The 16,840-nt window shown below is 34.3% G+C and overlaps 2 long non-coding RNA genes across 2 annotated transcripts; one reads left to right on the top strand and one right to left on the bottom strand.

The window, feature by feature from the left end:
* Nucleotides 1–11,129: 11,129 nt before the first annotated feature.
* Nucleotides 11,130–11,833, bottom strand: LOC133038815 (uncharacterized). The gene is made up of 2 exons (XR_009688330.1): nt 11,763–11,833; nt 11,130–11,368 (listed from the first exon to the last, which is right to left on the bottom strand). It is a non-coding gene; the product is annotated as an uncharacterized LOC133038815 (long non-coding RNA).
* Nucleotides 11,241–14,130, top strand: LOC133038814 (uncharacterized). Its single transcript, XR_009688329.1, has 2 exons — nt 11,241–11,376; nt 13,797–14,130. It is a non-coding gene; the product is annotated as an uncharacterized LOC133038814 (long non-coding RNA).
* Nucleotides 14,131–16,840: the final 2,710 nt, after the last annotated feature.

Raw genomic sequence — 16,840 nt, 5'->3', positions numbered from 1 at the left:
AATTTAATATTATCTTCTATATTAATTATGAATGATACAATAAATAATCATATATAATTTAATTTAATTTAATGGTTTAATTAATTTTTTTTTAATATAAAGTGATTAAGATAACAATATAAATCTTACTTGTATTTACGGGAGTAAACTTAAAGAATCAAACTAATATTGATAATATAAAGAATCAAATCCTAATTTTTTACCCTTAACTATTGATAATATAAAGTTAATTAAAAAAAATAATATCAAATATGGTCCAAAAATTAATTACGTAGACTTGAACTATCAACAACCAAAATTAACCACAATAATGTAAAGTTACAAAGAATTGACTAAGATAACACTGAAAAATAAGATTCAAAAATTTATTATTGAAGGACATAAGAAAAGGGAAATTTCAATTTTTGGCCTTAATAATACAAGCCATATCAAAATTTATACCCTTCCATAATTTGTACAAATTTAGTCCATTAATTACATGAACTTCCCATTTTACCCTTTTTTAAAAAAAAAAAAATAAAATAGCTAAAATCTATCCGTCCCTTTCTCTCTCTTCCCTCTTCCCTCTCTCTCGTACACCACTCTCTCTCTCTAGAAAAAAACTGAAAAATTTATCAAAAAATTTCCCTCTATCCGTCCCACTCTCTCGTCACTCTCTTTATTCCCTGTTGAATGGTTGTTTTCTCGGTGGGTGTTGGTGGAAAACCGAAGCACAACTCAATATCACTCAAGAATCTTACACCATTATAATTGGTAAGTTGTATTTTAAGCATTTTGTTTGACTTTATGTAGTTTAAAATTGTTATATGTGTGTTTTTTGTTGGAACTGCTGTTTTTTGGTCTGAAATTGTTGAGATCTGGCAGATCTGGTTTTCAGTCTAATTCTGGGTTTTCCAGTGTTATCGATGATATGTCGATACTATGTCGATGGTTTGTCGATGATTACAAAAGGGAAGGTCAGTGACGACCATTATCGACGTTATGTCGACATAATGTCGACATGTTGTCGACATGTTGTCGACATCATGCAACCAACATGGTATTTACTATTTGTCGACATTTTGTCGACAGTTGTCGACAGCATGTCGACAACAAGCATTTTTCCTTTTTTTTAGAAGTTATCGATATTTTGTCGACATAATGTCGACAAAATATCGATGCAATTGAAAAAAAACCGTGAATAAAACATAAACATAACATAACATTAACATGAAATAAAGTTCATTAAAAACATAACATAACATAAAAAAACATAAAAAAAAAAACAGAAAATAAAGTTCATAAAAAAAAAACAAACATTAAATAAAACTCACCACAAGCCATAACATAAGAAATTTTTTTTTTTTTTAAATTCTTTGGCTTGTGGGTGAGCCTTGCAATACTTGCATAATGTTCCAGGCTTCACCGGTTTACCGTTAAAGATGCCTAGTTTGCAACGACGGCATCCTTCGGGGAACCCTGGTGGTGGAGCCGGCCATACACCAGTTTTGCAAAAATGTGCTTCAAGTTGCCTGAACCTGAACTCGTTCCCACATCGTTCTCTTTCGAAAGCTCTTTGGGCGTCAAAAACTTTCTGCATTTCAGGAGTAACTATGCCAACATCAGGCTCCTGCTTCAGCTCTTCAGGAGTTAAGATGGGGAATTTGCCGTTCTTTCTTGGGGCCATATTTAGAACTTAAGAATAAGAGAAATTTTTAAGAGTAAGAGAGAAGTAGAAGACAAGAGCACTTATGAATAAGAAAGGGATTTGCTTTTATAGAGCAGTAAACATGTTGGGAATGTATGAAAATTTAATGGTCATTAAATGCGTAACTGTACAGGTAAAACGCATGAAATGGTGTATTTGTCGACTGAATGTCGATACTATGTCGACATCATGTCGACAACATGCCAATTTAGTGTCACTGCTAACACATTAGTCGATGCTATGTCGACGTCATGTCGACATGTTGTCGATAGGACACGTGTCTGACATGCAACGTGTCAGTTGGGAAGGGTTGTTGGGAACGTAGGTAAAATTTATTAACATTAAATGTGCAACCGTTGTTAATTGTCGATTGAATGTCGATGGTATGTCGATATTATGTCGATGGCGAGCATGCTTGGTGTGGTTGTCGACGTTATGTCGATAGTATGTCGACACAATGTCGACTATCAGTGCCCTTATTTCTGCTGTTGTGATTATGGACATTATGTCTATTGATATCGATGGGATGTCGATTTTTATTTTTTTTTTGGTGTTTTTTCCTTTACTCACCTTGTTTTTTTGGTTTGCAATTGCAGGAGACAAAGTGTTCCTTGTTGTATCGTACGATGGTGTTTGGTTATGTGAGAATTATAATTGGATCTACAAAGCAAATAGCAGCTTGACGTTGACAGTTACAACCGAGACAACCCTACAAGAACTGCGACAAATTTTATATGAAGAGTTGGAAGTTGATCCGGTAGCGTATGATTTAAAGTTGGAGATTTGTTCCTTGTACATGAAGGGAAAAATGGTTGCGCCAGAGGTTATTAAGAGAGAACGCCAACTGAGAACGTTTTTAGAGATGAGGGCAACAATGTCAAATACAGAGTTTATGCCATTATTCGTGACCAAGGTGAGAAAAGTTGGGAATTCGGAGCCTACGCCGCCTACTAATCCTCTCCCTCGAAGTGTGGTAGGGTCTTGCGTTCCCGAAACAGATGTTGGGATTGGTGTGAATGAGGAGGTTCCGGCCAATGTAGAGGTTCCGACCAATTTAGAGGTTCTGACCAATGTAGGGCAAGAACAAGAAGCGACAGGATTTCATCAGTTTGAAGAGTTCGATACACCCTTCTACAATAACGATCCTATTGTAGATTTGAATATGGACGATGAACATGATTTAGCAGTCGATGAACCCGTAGCGGGACCATTGTTGAGGTTAGAGTGTGTACCGAGTAACCAAGGTACACAGCGAGAACGACAACCTCGTAGTGAAAATCGCACTACACCTGGAACTAGCAATGAGTCGACTGTGCGGGCGAAGAACATGCTCGTCATGCAACGCTCTCAACGTTCTCCTCTTTTGAAGTTTGTACCAAGTTCAAAGCTCCCATGTGGACAAAGGAAGATATAATGGAAAATCATGAGCTAACTACTTGTTTACAAAGTAAGGAAGCAGGGGTGATAGAGCTTGGTAATTTTTATGAAAACAAGGAAGAACTGAGACAAGTAGTGGGTAGGTTTGCACTTAATAACAATTTCGAGTGGATGGTGAAGAAGTCATCCCCTGATGTGTTGTACGTTACATGCAAGGCTCCAGATTGTAAATGGAGATTGAGGGGGAGGAAGAAGATGCATTCTGACAACTTTGAGGTCACTGTATTTCACAATGAACACACATGTAACTTGAATGCGAGACGTTCAGATCACCGTCAAGCAGCACCATGGGTAGTTGGCCACCTTATTAAGGGGAAGTACACCCAAGACGGAACTAAGTACAAGGCTAAAGACATACAGAGGGACATGTTTGACAACTACGGTATCAGTATGAGTTATGTGAAGGCGTGGAGGTGCAGGGAGATGGGACTTACGTATGCTAGGGGTACGCCTGAGTTTTCATACATGAAGCTTCCTGGGTACTTGTACATGCTGGAACAGAAGAATCCAGGTACCATTACTGACTTGTACTTAGAGGATGAGCGGTTCAAGTACTGTTTTATATCACTTGGTGCATGTAGAAGGGGCTTTTCTTTTTGTCGTCCTGTTTTGAGTATCGATGGCACCTTCTTGAAGACGAAGTACGGCGGTATAATGTTAGTTGCTGTGGCATACGATGTGAACAACCAATTGTTGCCGGTTGCTTATGGTATCGTTGACAGTGAGAATAACGACTCCTGGACGTATTTCTTACAGAAGTTGAGGGTAGCAATTGGCGTGGTTGAGAACTTAGTGTTTGTGTCAGATAGGCATCAAAGCATTGATCATGCTGTTGAACTCGTTTTTCCCGGCGTCCAATCGTGCATGCTATCACCACATTGTTATGAACGTGAACGCCAAATTCAAGACTGATGCTTTTCACAACCAAATATATAATGTTGCTTACGCATGGTCGAAGACTGAATGCGATAGAGAGTTCGAGAAGCTTAGAAAGATGAATCCGGCCATTGCTGCATATGTGGAGAGTATAGGGTTTGAGAAGTGGGCTCACCCTTATTGTTTGGGCGATAGATACAACATCATGACGAGCAACGCTGCTGAAAGCTTCAATAGTGTCACAGAAGAGTTCAGGAAATATCCAATAACTACTTTGGTTGAATTTATCAGGTTCACACTCCAATCGTGGTTCGCTGATCGCCTCGAAAATGCTGACAAATGTGCCACCCCTTTGGCCACGCTCTTCGAAAAAAACTTGGCAAAAATTCATGAAAATGCAAGGTACAGGCGCGTCCAACGAAATGGAGCCAATTTGTATAACGTTGGTAGGGGACCTAACGGTGAAAGAGGTGGTGATGTGAATCTAGTTGAAAGAACATGCACCTGCGGCGTGTTCACGTTATTGAAACTCCCTTGCCTTCATGCATGTGCCGCGGCATTGAAAACGAACACAAGTGTGTACACGCTTTGCTCACCTTATTATTCAAAAGAAACGTGGAGGAAGATTTACGATGATACCATCAATCTTGCTGGTGACGAGGATGATTGGGTTCTCCGGAACACATCAAGAATATGAAAGTTGGGGTACTGTGGAAAAGAAGCCCGTAGGTCGTCCAAGAAAAAGCAATCGGAAGAAGACGGGAGAACCGTTTCCCGTCCGGTGATAAAAAAGGTTACCGTACCACGAAGCAGCTCGTTGTGGCGATTCGAGCCACAACAGAGCAACATGCAAAGCCCGCATCTGAGGCGTCTTGTACGTATTCGTTGGGAAATTTGATATATTGTAATGATGCATATTTTGTCATAGTTATTTTGTTGAGGTTGAATATTTTTCAAATATTTTAATTATTTTTAGGTTTAATAGTTATTTTTGTTGAATAATGTTGATATTTTATATTTGAAACCACGAATAATTATCAAAATTTGAACGAAAAGAAAATCTATATATACATAACTGTAATGTTAATTACACAAAATATACAATGTCCCAATAATTACACATATAATCAGCCGACATTTTGGTAAAATAAATCGACACACCACCGTTGACGAAACATAGCTATCCGGTCTGGCGTCACATCGGTCAATCCACGCTGCATCATGAGATGCTCCATATACTCAATGCAATAGACGCCACAATCACCACTAAATGCAAAATAAAATGTAAAGTCAGTCTAACGTAAAACATATTTTAATACTACAGTACTTTTTTATCGCTATGTACCTGGTTGCTGACTTCGGAACTAAGTCGTGAGTGGCTCGAGTCGCGTGCATTTTTGGAAGCACCGTGATGTCACAGTTAGCTAACGCCATGATCTGGTTGTTATGTGGAAATTCCCGGTTGCAAGGATTAGCGAGGGCGCAGCTCCGCCCAAACCTTCGGGATGGGTTCCAAGGCGGTCCAATGACGTACGCCGGAATCACGGTCGTAGACATTAATTTTCCACGGCTCTATGTCGACTTCAATCGTGACCCGGTTGCCTTGCCTCGGGAAGGTTCAGAACGAAGTAAATAAACTCGTTACCCCTCCATCTCTCAAAGACTTGGGACTGTAATTACAGAGAACAACGAAACAATTAACAAACCATAATAATCTTCCCAAACAATTAACATTTAAAATCTTACTAAAACAATACCTTATGAGCCCCTCTGCAGTAGTCCAGGATATAATCCTCCCATTTAAAGTTTTTCCTCGGACCCTTGTGGCTCGTCCATGCACTGCTCATCATGGCGGTCACGAATGTGGAGAGAATGATACCCTTCTGAGGAAATGTCAGTGGATAGTCGGTGCATTGCTGCATCTATATGCTGCATATAAAGGGAAATGTCAGTTAGACAAAAAAAATATATTAATTGCACATAAAGTTGTAAAGTGAAGTAATATTATAAAATACTTTACTTACGTCATCTGTAAGCCATTCCTTTGGTGTGAGCATTATCCAAAAGAATCCTGGACCGTAATCACCACTTCTCAAATCCCGAAGTCGGTGGTTCGGAATGAGTCCAACACACCACTTTCGGAAAGTGGTTAACAATTTCTCATCCGGTGGCTCCAGGGGATCAAAAGTCGAAGATGGCTCTCCTCTTCATCTCCGTATAGTCACCGAACCATACAGGAGGCTTTCTCTTCCTCTTCTGACTCTTAACCACTGCAGGTTGTGCCTCTATGGACAGAATCTCACCCTGCGACTCGGTGTCATGTACATGGATAAGAGGTTGTGCCTCGATCGGAGTCGCTGGAGCTCCCTCATAAGGATCGTAATCGTCGGGGAAGACCTCATCCTCTTCTACTGGGGGGTGAAGCAGCTGGTGGTGGGGTAGATGGATCTGCTGGGGCCTCCGGTGCTGAAGCTGTCGTTGGCGGACGATTCAACATGGCCAATATGTGTCTGAGCTGCTCCATAATTACGTTCTGACCACCCTTCAGCTCTACATGGCTGGTCTCGTATGCCTTCTTCAGCTCGACATGAGCAGCATACAGACCCTGTGTGTCAGCCTCGATCCTATCCAACCGAGCCACTAAATTAGTGTACTCGGCACCCCGAACGCCTGATGAAGATGGTGCACTGGGCTAAGGTTCTGAACCAGTGGCCTGAAAAAATATATATCAAAAAAATACGGTAAGCATACGATAATTCCACAATGTAACAATAAAAAATAAAGACATAAAAAAAAAGTTCCAAAAATTGGTACCTGAGTGTCTGTTTCCTGAGTGTCTGGGACCTGAGTCTCTGGTACCTGACTACCTGCCTCAGCCTCTGTGTCATCCACAACATCATCAACCAGGTTCTCCACACCATCGTAAGATATGGTCCTCACAAATGCCTCCTCCTCTGTCCGTGGAAGTAGCCCCTTGACCACATCTAGATTCTGTGTATGGTTCAAAAAATATAAAAATAAAACCATTTAGCATTTATTACAAGCATTTATGTTAAATAATTATTCTGAACATAAGTGAAAATCATACCCGTCTAGAAAATGATGCGCTGACGTCTTTCTTCCCAATATCGCCTTTGCTCGTCCAGCTAAGCATCCTGGGGAACCGAATCCCGTGGTTCGTGCCATACCTCTTCCCAACCTCCAAAATGGCCTCGTACGCCCAATATTGTACTGCAGGTGCGAAGCCATATGCTGTGTATTTGCACTCGTGCTGAACATCTGAACTCAGCTTCTTCTCGTAGTTGGCCTTCTGTTTCAACATGTCTTTCTGAAGCGAGTGCATGAGTCTGGCGAATGAGTGCTTCCCCCAAGGAATCCGGAAGAAGAACTCGAGGTCTTCCACATATCTAAGTATGTGAGGCGTAATCAGCGCGTTTGCCTCGCGGCCCAGAAGCACTGACTCCACAAACAAGCACAAGCCGAGCTTGTACAAGTCTTCCGGGTTCTGGCAGTTTGTGAACTGAAGTTGGAGTGCTTCTGTCTTCACACTATCAGACCGGTTGAAATATCTGTTGATCAATCGGTCTAACCCCGAGCGCGCGACCTGCGCAGCCTTCTCCTCTTCTGTTGGCCCCGAGGAGAAGTCCAGGCCGGTAATGAGTGCAAACTCCAGCACCCCGAATCGGACCTCCTTCCGACCAACATAAAACCGCATCCTCAACTCCTCCTGAGCATCCACTTTCATTTTGTGGAGCATCAACTGGTGAAATAACACCGAGGAGAATGTCAAGGGTACGACATTCCAGAAGCTCCCGAAACGGCTTTCCTTCGCCGTGTTATTAAGGTTGAACTCCTCAAACCGAGCTTTGATTTTTGCAAAAATTCCAGTGCCCCTATATGTGACGCGGCCAGTAAAATGCTCGGGTGCTGGAATAATGAGTCTGGGAGCCATCTGAAAAATCAAACACCAAAAAAATTTAAATGTCAAAAAAGTTAAGAAATGTCGACATAACATCGACATCATGTCGACATTCTGTCGACATTGTCAAACATTCAACACTGGTCGACAAATCGTCGACATACAATCGACATGCTATCGACATTATCATAAAAGCAGTGACAAACGATCAACATCGACAACTTATCGACATACAGTCGGCAAATTGTCGACATTCTAACAGTAAACTACCAAAGGAATCAACTGGAATTTATAATCGACAAAACATACAGTCGATAAAATGTCGACATTCTAACAGTTAACTACCAAAAGAATCAACTGGGATTTATAATCGACAAACTATCGACATACAGTCGACAAATTGTCGACATTCTACCAAAAGAATGAACTGCAACTTATTATCGACAAACTATCGACATACAGTCGACAAATTGTCGACATTCTAGGGCAAAACTATATCATATCAAACAAAGGTAAACCATCGACAAGTTGTCGACATTACGTCGACAACCTGTCGACAACAATGTTCAAACACATAAACAGATACCTATACATATCGACATCCTATCGACATCCTATCGACATTTCATCGATAACTATGTAAAAACACACAAAACACCATTAAAACATATCCAACATATACAACATGCAAGTATTGACATCTAGATTCGCATATACAATCTAAAACACACAAAATCTGAAGCACATACACAAATTCGCATTGAAATTTCTAAAATTTAAACAGAAAAAAACTTACCTTTTGGTGGTTCAGTGGTTCAGTTCAGTTCAGTTCAGTGCTTCGTCGTCGTCGTGGTCCTGGATCGTCCTCGTCGTGGTTCGTGAGGGGTTGTGGGTTCGTGCTCGTGAGGAGAACAGAGAGAGAGAGAGACAGAGGGAACGTCTGGTTTGTGGGTTCGTGAGTCTGGGAGCGGGTTGTGGGTTCGTGAGGGGTTGTGGGTTGTGGGTTCGTGCTCGTGAGGAGAACAGAGAGAGAGAGAGAGAGAGAGAGAGAGAGAGAGAGAGAGAGAGAGAGAGAGAGAGAGAGAGAGAGAGAGAGAGAGGGAACGTCTGAGAGAGGGAAATGTGGGTTCGTGATCGTGAAGAGAGAGAGAGAGAGGGAGCGTCAGAAAGAGAGAGGGAACGTCTAAGAGAGGGAAAGTTTAATTTAGGGGGTATTTTAGGAATCTTTTAAAATTAGAGGAATAAATTTGTACAAATTATAAAAGGGTATAAATTTTGATATAGGTTATATTATTAAGGGCAAAAATTGAAATTTCCCTAAGAAAATACTATAAGCGAAAGATGTTACATATTCAGAGAGAAGAAGTAGATGATACACACATAAAAAATATATTGAGTGTTGTTCTCTTTAGCAACCCTCAAGCTATTTCTGCAATTAAATTTAGCACATAAAAAAATTTCTACTTTCAGGAGCCACAAAATTAAAATAAAAAGACAAAGAATAGGAAAGAAGAAAAAAAGAAAAAAAAAAACAAGAAACATCACGAATACTTGTATGCATTTCTCGGAGAATCTGCAGTAGTAGAGTTACCAATATATATGAGTCCAACAGTGACATGAGATGCAGGCAGCTTAAACTCTCTGCATATTCATAGCAAAAGCACAAAGTCTTAATTAAAGTGCTTGAAAATTAATAAAGTTACTTGTATGTGTATGAATTATGTTGTTATTTTCTTCCTTTTACAATAACAAATGACATATTTGGCACATGTATAATTCTTTCTAACCCAATAGGTGATAGGTGATTAAATTTCGAAATAAATCAGAAAACACACCCACCTACACATATATATAAATATTATATCTTTATATATTAAAAGTGCCTATCTAACGGCAATTCTTGGTTTAGTTTAACGATTCTTTTTTTTTATTTAGCCTTACACGATTAACTTAACAGACTGTTAACGTTAAACGTTAACAAATAAATAAACCCAATAATTAAACTAAAAAATTAAACAATCTTTTTCAAAATTAAAATAAATATCTTACCCACATATCTCTCTAACAAATTACACGGCTTCATCCCAATTTCAAAAAATAAACCCAATAATTAAACCCATAAAATTAAATAATATTTACGATTAACTTATATATCTCTCTAACAAACTACAATTTTTGAAATTTTTTTATTCATTCAAATATCTCTCTAACAAATTACACGGCTTCATTCCAATTTCAAAAAATAAACCCAATAATTAAACCCATAAAATTAAATAATATTTACGATTGACTTACATATATCTCTAACAAACTACAATTTTTGAAATTTTTTTATTCATTCAAATTTCAAAAAATAAACCCAATAATTAAACCCAAAAAAAAAATTAAACAATCTTTACGATTAACCCATTCATCACCCAGGCAAACACAACAAAAGCCTCAATCTGAGTATTTCTTTCTCATCGATTACAGTTCTGTTATTTTACAAGAGTGTCCAAGCTAAAGGTCAGAATGCAATCATCAGTTATTAATTCTCATTGCTTTTTGTAAAAATTACACCTTTAATACTTATTTGTTACTTTTGTTGTGCTATTTTGAGTGACGGTGGCTTTATAATGAGCAGATGAGATTTCAGTTAGCATTGTTAAAATTCATGACTTCTGGTAGGCTGACAGTGGTAGCTTCTTAGGAATACTTGTACACATTAATTTTGATTTTGCTCTATTTTTGACTCCATATCTAAGATTTCTTCTTGGTAGTGAGAATGTTCCTTCAAGTGTTAGTTATTCTTAATTTTGTAATATTTGAACTGGAACAAATGCAAATTGTTTCCAATATGTTTTTACTAACATTTGTAGTTTAATTTAAACTCCATTATACTGGACATAAAAGTTAAATTTAAATTTATTATTCAAATCTCTGTAAATAAAATATTATTTATTTTTGATTCATTTATTTCCTTCCGACTCATAATATAATACTTAATATAAAACATAGCATACGTGCATCGCACGTAACAATATACTAGTATATATATATCTTACCTAATATATAAAATGCCTATTTAACCGTTTTTGTTGTGCACTTAACAGAATATACCAAAAATTTAACAGAATATACCACAAATAAGTTATCTTTAACAGACACCTATTCAATTTAAACCAGAATAGTTGAAAAAAAAAATTTAAAAAAAAAATAAACAAAAAAAAATTACACATAAACTATCCATTTCAAAAAAAATTACAAAACAACATAACTATTGGGTAGATACCTATTCACATAAGCACCCATTCAATTACACAATTTATATATCAAAAATGACACATCTTTGCAATAGTTTTAAAGAAAAAAAAAACTTTGTTTGCTGCCATTAATTTGAAGTTATTATTGGAGCCTTCCATAATTGTTGAAGCTTTATAATCTGCTAAAATCTTCAAAATTCTCACGATCTGTACAGGTATTATTAAAAGAAAGAGATTGACATAAATTTATTTTTATATATGTGTGTTTCCATCTTTACCTATTTGTATTTCTCATCCTAATCCCTATATGGTTTATATTTTTATTTGTTTGTGTTTGGTGTTGTTGGTGATTTTCGGTTATTGTTTTCGGGTAGAAGTGAGAAGAGAAAAATTAAGAACCCTAACCCATAGGTTTGTACAAAAGAGAAATAAGAAAAAAACTTAGAAAACCCTAATATTTCCATACTGTTTTTAGAAGAAATTTATAAGAGAAAAAAATAGTATAAGAACCCATTACAACAATATAACTCTGCCATAAGGGTGAAAAGAAGAAGTACAGAAAAAAATATTAGAAACTTTAACTCCTAGAAATTTTTTTTACCTCCTGCTGTTTTGTGTTGAAGAGAGAAAATGATTTTGAAAGAGTTTGAATATTCTGTTGACAATAGTGGCTGCCTTTCTTTTCTTTATATACTAGGTTTAGTTTAGAGTGTAACATATTGGGCTGATGCTACTGGGCTGAAAATTAAAGAAAAGGGTTTGGGCTGATGCTATTCTTAGTGTTGTTTTTTTTAAAGTTTCTCATTTTTTTAACAATGAGTTTTTAAATTATTGTCTTTTGTCTTTTTGTCTATTTTTTTTTCTTTAAAAACAAGTTTGTTTTTGTCCTTTTTCTTTACTAAATGAAATTATATCTCTCTCTTACTTTCTTATAATTTTTTAATTATTTCAATTTTCTAAAATGCTATATAAATAAGATTATCATTTTATTATGTGGGTTATATTTTCTGACGAAAAAAAAAATAATCATAATAAAAGATATAATTTATTTTCTTTTTAGCTTCTTTTGTATTTAATTAGTAGGAAAAAAAAAATTATTCAAACAAAATTTATTGGTAATTAAATAAAATGCTATGTTTTCTGTAATTTATTAAAAAAAACACAAATAAACTTTAACATACCAATCAAAATTACACAATAATAAAAAATATGTTATAAATTTATTACTATAAGTAAAGGTAACATAAATGTGTCTTAAATAACATATCAACAGAATGATTACCTTGAAAAATAAATCCCAATAGTATTATTTATAAAATGAAATGATGAACAGAATGATCAAAAAATATTTTTAAAAATAATAGAGAAGAGAGATAAAATAATTAAAAAAGAAAAAAAAATGTGATATATTTCAATAAAAAAAAATGATCACATTTGGGCTGATGCTATTCTTAGTGTTGTTTTTTCAAACTTTCTTATTTTTTTAACAATGAGTTTTTTTAATTATTATCTTTTGTCTTTTTCTCTATTTTTTTTTTCTTTAAAAACAAAATTTATTGGTAATTAAATAAAATGCTATGTTTTCTGTGATTTATTAAAAAAAACACAAATAAACTTTAACATATCAATCAAAATTACACAATAATAAAAAATATGTTATAAATTTATTACTATAAGTAAAAGTAACATAAATGTGTCTTAAATAACATATCAACAGAATGATTACCTTCAAAAATAAATCCCAATAGTATTATTTATAAAATTAAATGATCAACAGAATGATCAAAAAATATTTTTAAAAATAATAGAGAAGAGAGAGATAAAATAATTAAAAAAGAAAAAAAAAATGTGATATATTTCAATGAAAAAAAACTGATCACATTAGAGAGATAATTATTTCTCTTTTCGGTATATCGCGTCATTTGCTATGTAGTATGTGCACTATTTAAATTGTTCGACCTTTTTCTGTAATTAGTTTGAATATTGGGTATATTATTAAAAATTCCTCTATAATGTATTTGATTTTATATATACATTATATATATAATGTAAAAAAAATGGATAAATTAGGAAAATACTTAGAATCCTAAACCTATTTTATGTAACAGAAATAAAAATGTATAAAAAAATATACAACCATAGAAAATATACTTGTGAGATTTAGTTTTAAAACCATAGAATAAATAGAATCTATTGTCTTGGGCTGATTTTACCTATTGGGTTGGGCTGAATTGTTAGTTTTAAAATATAGCATATAATTGTTAGTTTGAAATTTTATAACTATTGTAACTGTAGTATGAATATAACATTGCCTTTTTTAATGGGTATAAGACATGGTATATGAAATAAAGTAAAAAGTTGGCTGTTATATATAGAACAGTTTACATAGTAGTAGAACATATAAAAAGTTATAATTTAAATTATATTATAATATACTTTTATATTTAACTGCTACTTGTTGACATTTTATTATTTATTAATGCTCAAATTGTTAATATATAGAACAGTTTACATAGTAGTAGAATATATAAAAAGTTATAATTTAAATTATATTATACTATACTTTTATATTTAATTGCTATTTGTTGACATTTTATTATTTATTAATTATTTTTTACAACATTAATAAATACAGCTACAAATTAAAAGCATACATGGCTAATGATGAGGATTGGTTTCCATTTACGGATAATGCCGGCATTGTAATTTCTTACCTTAAAGCTTATGTAGTGGGAGAAAATGATAAGTGTTTAGGTGAAAATTGTCCCGTATGCTTAGAAGAATTTAAAATAGGCACAAATGGTGCAAAAATGCCCACATGTATGCATTTATTTCATGTAGATTGTATTGCTAATTGGCTTCGTAGGAATCCAACTTGTCCTGTTTGTAGGTCTCATTTATTTTATTTAATTTGGTTGTAACTTGTAACAATTAATATTACTTATTTAGATGAAAGTTATTTGGTTAAATTTGATTGTATCTTTTAACTATTAATATTAATATTAGTTAAATATATCAAAGTTATTCCAATTAGTTTAGTTGTAAATTGTAATAATTAATACATTAAATTTCAAAATTATTTGTGGTTTTGAGAAAAAAATTACTAAAAAAATGCTAATTTTTTTTTTTTTTTAAAAAAAAACTATTTAGAAAACTATCATAATATATACTATTATCATTTAAATATGTAGGAACTAAACCTTATAACTTTTAACTTCTCATATTTTCATTTTGTAGTTTAAATAATAAAAAATTAATTTAATAGTTTTTGTATTTGTATTTGTATTTGTAAACCAGGAAAAGAAAATGAAAAAAAGAAAACTTTATAAAGATCTATCAGAAGAAATGAAAGAAAAAATTTGCAAAAGAAAAAGAGAAAGATATGCTCAAAAAAAAATTGCAAGAAATAATGCAATTTCTATAGATGAATCATCATCAAGCATCCAAAATCACTTTCACGAGGCTAATAATAATACAATGAGAAGTAAGGAAGTTGATAATGTCATGAATAATATTTGTGAAACGTCTACACAACTATCAACAATTAATGCAGGTAACTAATTTTTATTTACATATAAATTATTTAGGTTTATATACTAAGTTTTCATTTGAAAATAAACAAATAATAAATAATTAATTTACAATATTTTTTTGGTGTATAAACAGATCCAAACAACAAATCATATCCCAACTTAAAGATTAGAAAATTTGTCAATGATGTCCCATATGAAGCTTCTACTTTGAAATTAATGCCAATATGTGTACATTGCAAAGCAAAAAGATATCCTCATGAGACATCTGGATTTTGTTGCGCTAATGGAAAGATTCGATTAGCCGAAACCAATGTTCATGAAAAGCTTCGTGATTTGTTAACAAGTAACACATATGAATCTACTCAATTTAGGACATATATTCGCACTTACAACAACAAGTTTGCATTTACATCATTTGGAGTTAAAGTTGATAAAGATCTTTGTCGAAGGAATAAAGGAATCTACACTTTCAGAAGTCAAGGACAAATATATCACTACATTAATGATTTGCTTCCCTCAAATGGCCATCCGTCTAAGCTACAATTATATTTCTATGACACAGATCATGAATTAGAAAATCGTCTTTCAGATTCAAAAATAATGGTTCCATCAGTTGTTGCTGAACTAATACAAATTCTCCAAATCAATCCATATTCTTCATTTTTCAGATCACTAGGTGATTTGGAACATCTTGAAAACCAAAAAATAATTATACGAACAGATATTGGACTTGATCAACGCGTTTACAATGCCCCAACGTCTTCACAAGTTGCAGCAATATGGACAGAAAATGATGATGGTGAAGAACTAATTGGTCGTGACATTTTTGTATATAATCATTCTGGTTTAAGTCATAAAGTGCAATACTATTACGGTTGTTATGATCCACTACAATATCCATTGTTGTTTCCCTATGGAGATATTGGATGGCATGAAGACATTAAAAGGAATAGTGGAGGTTGCAATTCTACATATAATGAAATAAATCAATCTGTAAACCCTGACCAATCAACCAATGCAGATGAATTAATTGCAAGAGAAGAAAGAGGTTAGACAACAATATTAAAATACAAATTAATTATAAATATTAATTAACAAGAACTTACTTACGTTTTACTTTGGCAGTATTAAACAAACGAAAAAAAGGAGAAGTAGTTTCATGCCGTGAATATTACTGTTACAAACTACAGATTCGAGAAAATGACAATTCAATCTTACTTAAGTTTGGAAGACTATTACAACAATATGTTGTTGATATGTATGTTAAAATTGAAACGTCAAGATTGGATTATTATCGATGCTACCAAGAAGAATTTCGGCATGAGATATATCGAGGTATTGTCGATACTTTTACTCTCGGAGAAAGAAATGCTTCTAATATTGGAAAACGTATGATTCTCCCATCATCATTTATTGGAGGTCCGAGGGACATGAGAAAACGATACATGGAAGCAATGGCTTTAGTTCAACATTATGGAAAACCTGATATTTTCTTAACAATGACATGCAATCCAAAAGGCGAGCTCTTAAAAAATATCTAAAAAAGGATATGCAAAAAAAAGGGCAAAAAAAAAAAAAAAAGAAATAGGCCTTATTTGGTGTGACTTGTGACATGTGAGCTTAGACTTAGTTGGAACTTAAGGCCTCACGACAAAAATAAGCTTGCCTAAAGAATCATGATACAACTCAAATTTGGCACGTTTGGATTGGACCACCAGCCATAACATAACATGTCACAGAAGTAGAACTCTATGCATATTGCCAAATAAAAAAAGAAATAAACCAAAATACATATCTAGATCTCTCAAGCACAATCTGGCACTTCCTAACTATGATATCCAAATCCAATGGTAGTAAATATAGACATACACAGAGATAAGTACCATTAACCCTACTAATTAGCAGATGCATTATAATTTAACAAGCTTAACACAGGGAATATAATAAGAAACTTCATTATATCATCTTTCTTTTTCCGAGGGAAAAGCAGAGATATTCATTGGCAGCCAATGTAGTTCAAGCTTTAGGGCACCCTGGAGTCAAAAAGACAACAGTCTTCTTGCCCATATCTGCAATAATACAACCTTTTCTGGTTGAGTAGATTTTTGGGACTCAGGACCATTATTCAGTTAGCTTCTCTGTTACC

Source organism: Cannabis sativa, chromosome 6 (genome assembly GCF_029168945.1).
Source record: "Cannabis sativa cultivar Pink pepper isolate KNU-18-1 chromosome 6, ASM2916894v1, whole genome shotgun sequence".
Classification (NCBI taxonomy): Eukaryota; Viridiplantae; Streptophyta; class Magnoliopsida; order Rosales; family Cannabaceae; genus Cannabis; species Cannabis sativa.
This window is presented reverse-complemented; position numbering and strand designations above follow the sequence as displayed.